The 4845-nt window shown below is 43.8% G+C and overlaps 1 long non-coding RNA gene across 1 annotated transcript; it reads right to left on the bottom strand.

Annotated features, from left to right (window-relative positions):
• Positions 1-2742: 2742 nt before the first annotated feature.
• LOC122455941 lies at positions 2743-4502 on the bottom strand. The gene is made up of 3 exons (XR_006274478.1): positions 4405-4502; positions 3766-3877; positions 2743-3504 (listed from the first exon to the last, which is right to left on the bottom strand). It is a non-coding gene; the product is annotated as an uncharacterized LOC122455941 (long non-coding RNA).
• Positions 4503-4845: the final 343 nt, after the last annotated feature.

Raw genomic sequence — 4845 nt, 5'->3', positions numbered from 1 at the left:
CCCTCAATGGGATCAGAGGGTAATAGCTTGTAAAATGTGATGTTGGAGAGCTGCCTAGCAGTCTCTTGTTCATATTCTGACCTATGCAAAATTGACTCATTTGTGTGATGAAAACAAAATAAAAACTAGTGTAGAATCTAAATGAGGTATAGACTGAGGACCTGTTTCAGCAATGAACTTAAGCCTGTGCTTAACTTTAAACATTGAAATCAATGGGAGTTAAGCACATGCTTAAGCGCTTTGCTGAATCGGGGCCTGAATGATTAACCAAACTCAAATAGCCTTAGTTTGGTACTCTGGAGACGTAGGAGTCTCCCTGAAGCTCAGATTGTCATTACTCTGGGTGGAGTTGCACTGTAGGACAACAGTCCTGCTGTTCATACTTCTGCAACTGACTTTCTGCATGACCGTGACCAAGTCAATTGGTCTTTCATATCTAGTCTATCTTAGACTACTATCAGCCACACTATCAGAGGCTCGTTCACCTGCGCATCTACCAATGTGATATATGCCATCATGTGCCAGCAATGCCCCTCTGCCATGTACATTGGCCAAACTGGACAGTCTCTACGTAAAAGAATGAATGGACACAAATCAGACGTCAAGAATTATAACATTCAAAAATCAGTTGGAGAACATTTCAATCTCTCTGGTCACTCGATTACAGACCTAAGAGTAGCTATCCTTCAACAAAAAAGCTTCAAAAACAGACTCCAACGAGAGACTGCTGAATTGGAATTAATTTGCAAACTGGATACAATTAACTTAGGCTTGAATAGAGACTGGGAATGGATGAGTCATTACACAAAGTAAAACTATTTCCCCATGGTATTTCTCCGTCCCACCCCACCCCACCCCCCACTGTTCCTCTGATATTCTTGTTAACTGCTGGAATTAGCCTACCTTGCTTGTCACCATGAAAGGTTTTCCTCCTTCCCCCCCCCCACTGCTGGTGATGGCTTATCTTAAGTGATCACTCTCCTTACAGCGTGTATGATAAACCCATTGTTTCATGTTCTCTGTGTGTGTATATAAATCTCTCCTCTGTTTTTTCCACCAAATGCATCCGATGAAGTGAGCTGTAGCTCACGAAAGCTTATGCTCTAATAAATTTGTTAGTCTCTAAGGTGCCACAAGTACTCCTTTTCTTTTAGTCTATCTTAGGACATTCTAGCAGAAGAACTGCCCTGGTGTTAGCACCATTGAGAGCCCAGTAGTAGGCAGGGATCTGGTGGCTTTGGGTATTTTTACCACCAGGTCAATTAAACCGCAGCTGGCAGAAGCACCGGGGGGAATCTTCTGCTGAAATTCCCCACTGTAGGTGAGACCCCCCCATGCCCAGGGTTGGCTGAAAGATGAGGCAGTCTGGCCAGGAGACACTCTTTGGCGGTGAAGGGGAGACAGAAAGGAAGCTTGGGGGAAGGAGGAGGAGATGGGAAAGCCAAAAGACAAGGACTCTCGGACCCAGATACACAAAGATATTTAGGATCTTAGTTTCCATGGATTTTGATGGTAGTTACCCTAAATACCTTTGTGGATCTGGGCCATAGCATTTAAGGTGTGAAAAGATACACAGATCCTCCAGTCTGACCTCCTGTATCTCACAGGCCACCCAGCACTGCCCAGCACCTGCACACCAACAACCAGAACTAGACCCAAGTATTACAACACTCAGGAGACTAAACTACTGTGTGCCACAGGCAGAGAACAGAAGGGAACAAGGTGCACCAATGCTCAAGTGAAGGCAGAAAATGATTAAGTAGGCTATATCTAGACTCAGGAAGGATGAAGAATTGCCACTGTATGGAGACTTTAAGAACAGTGTTTATTGATTATCTGCGAAGGCTTTCCAAACAGCTGTTCCCTTCAGTCACCTTTGTGGCCTTTATTAGTCACTCTTCATGGACATTTATGCCAGATGCTTTTTGTTTGCACTGAAATTTGGGGAATGGCAGCTCTGTGTAGGAACACTAGCATTGCTAGGCCAGCAAAAACAGCACCATGTGAAGACCAGTCTTGTGCCTCACATCATAAAAGCAAGTGGCCAGAATGAACACTCACAAGTGCCCTGTATGCTGGGATTTAACTAAGTATGAATAATGAACATGGTTGCAGGGATCAGGATTACTATGCAAACAGTCGGGAAGAAGGGATATAGCTGATAGATAATTTATTCACAAGAAATAATTCAGTCTTTGGCAAACTTGCCAATACACCCAGGACTGGGCCCTGATTTTCATCAGCTCCAAATCCCAGAACCATCATTCTGAAGAACATGCCATTCTGTGGTCCCCTTTTTAAGAAGGTGGATATTTCTGGGCCCTTCCCTTGTATGAACCTTGGGCCCGTGGTGTGGCCCACTATCTGCAACATGTCAGAAGGCTCATGCTAGGGATTCCCAACATGACACCCCTATTGCTTTTCAAAAGAGTAACCTCTCTTGGCTTATTGCCTTTCCCTCCTCCCCCATCAACACCTCCAGCCAGCATCTCCTGGGAGCATCAATCACAAAGCCCTGGCAGGGATGATCTAGTTGGGGTTGGTCCTGCTTTGAGCAGGGGGTTGGACTAGATGACCTCCTGAGGTCTCTTCCAACCCTAATCTTCTATGAGTCTGTGATCACTCAGTTACAGCTGTCTGATGGAGGCAGGAGGGTGGCCGAGACCTTGAATGACAGTAGGGAAGTTAATTCTCTCCTCCTCCCAGAACTTGTTCCACATTTTCTGTTAATGAGAGTGAGGGGGAGAAAGAAAGAGGAGAAAAAATGCTTTAAATTATTAATTGACAATATCATTATGTGTCATAACAGTGTGTCTGTGATGGGAGGAGAGAATTAGCGTGGCAAGGCCTCAAGTAGCACAGCCCGGGCTGCACAATAGCATAGATCTGATTAAATATTGATGTGCACTAATTGGCTACAGGGTTTCAGGACAGCTTGGGCTTTGTTGGGATCATTTGTATTCCTGCTTTGGAAATGAAGAAAAAAACAAACAAAAACAACAAAACCACACCACACAAGCACAGCATTTTCATGTTTCAGTGTCCTCCCTCCTCCTCCTCCCTCATATACTTTCTCTTCCTCCCCCTTCCTAATTCCTTCAATCCCCTTGTGTGTACAAATTAACATGGTCTTAACCTCGCTAGATGTTATACAGTGCTGACATGCTACCGACACCCCAATGCAATTAGGCTAAGATTGCAGAACCACATTTCATGGCAGAAAGGAGGACTTGCCCTTGCAGACTGTCCTCTCCTTACTTCGCTGTCCATCCCGGGCTCTTAACCCTTTGTCTGCCTTCTTCACCGAGAGCCAGTTGACAAGTCTTCTCAGGAACTTATTGCTGGATGAGGTCAGGATCTTCTGTTCTGGAATGCTTTTTGGGTTTTGTTCATGTTATGAGCTACGCCTAGGTGAGCTTAGCTCATATCATCTACAAAATAGTCTATTTTGAGCCTTAATCTTCTGTGCCTGAAGCTACAGGCTAATCTGTTCCATAGGGTCATCTGCAAAATTGTGGAGTTTCTGGTATCAGACATGGTCATCACATGTTCCTTTGGTTATTCTCACCATATCCAGCACACCCATCAAGGACTGCAGACTGGCAGCCTCCATCACCCCAATCACCCCACTTAACCACAAATTGGCAGATTCAACTTCAGAATAGCCAGTCTATCCATGAGCTCGTCCAACCAGCAAGCTCCCTCAGTCAAGCTTAGCCCATCTACCAAGTTGCAGATTCCACCATGGCTATGTCTACAACCTACCTATTCACATGCCAAACTTGTTGGGTTCTACCACCATCAAATACCTGCCTTGGGATACAGGTTGGTGCCCACAGGTCACTCTCAGAAGAGCCACCATCAAAACTGATATGTCCTGTAATAAAATCCCCATGTCAACCATTCGCTTCTCGGCTCCATTTCTTCATCCAAACTTTTAGCATCATTCTCAACAAAGAAATGTTCAGGGGACAACAATGTTCAGGGGACAACATAAGCAACATAGCAGAGGCAGTACCTCAGCTAAGGAATTAACTAGGGCTAGCCAAAAAATTTCTACCTAAACTGTTAGTATTTTTGGTTTTTTTAATAGGGATTATTAAAATGGGATTTCCAATTAAATTAAAAAAAGTAGTGATTTTCAGCCAAAAATATGCAGTTTGGAGGTGTAGGCGTGGTTCAGTTAAAAGTTTAAATTTTCCATGAAAAACAAAACTCATTTTCCATCCAGTTCCTGGAATAATCAAGTGCAGTGACTAAGATGAGAACTTGGAGGAAGCACATCGGCCTATATCCTGAAAGATATTTAGGCATTTTACTCCCATTGAAAGCAGTGGGAACTGGGTGCCTAAATACCTTTGAGGATTTGGGCCCTAGTGTGCTTTAACAACTGGTTCAGTTCACCTCTGTTGGTTTTATCATAGAGGAAGAGAGGACAGAACTTCCTGGTGGAACCTGATGAGTCCAGAAAATCCAGCAAAACCAAGAAAAATGATTTACCTGGCAAGTTAAAAAGATGACAATGGGCTAATGTGAATATTGTTATTATAGGACCAAATCTTGAGGTCCTAATGTCATGCTGCCTGGTAAAAGTGCCAGTTTCAGGTCAGAATTGGTGGTATCAATATCAGGAAATTTCACCAAGCCAGTAACAAAAGTGAGATCTTGTATCATTACACAGAAAGCCACATAACAGTCTCCTAGGCATTCCAGCCCCTGACTTAGTGATGAAAGATTATTAAAACCAAAGTTCACCACACATTAGGGTCTTCCAATGCCAAAGGACCAGACACTTGTCAACAGACATTTTCAGGGTCTCACCAAATATCACACTGAAGCCAATCC

The sequence above is a fragment of the Dermochelys coriacea genome, chromosome 9 (assembly GCF_009764565.3).
Source record: "Dermochelys coriacea isolate rDerCor1 chromosome 9, rDerCor1.pri.v4, whole genome shotgun sequence".
Classification (NCBI taxonomy): domain Eukaryota; kingdom Metazoa; phylum Chordata; order Testudines; family Dermochelyidae; genus Dermochelys; species Dermochelys coriacea.
The sequence above is the reverse complement of the archived record's forward strand: the minus strand, read 5'-3'. Positions and strand labels throughout refer to the sequence as shown.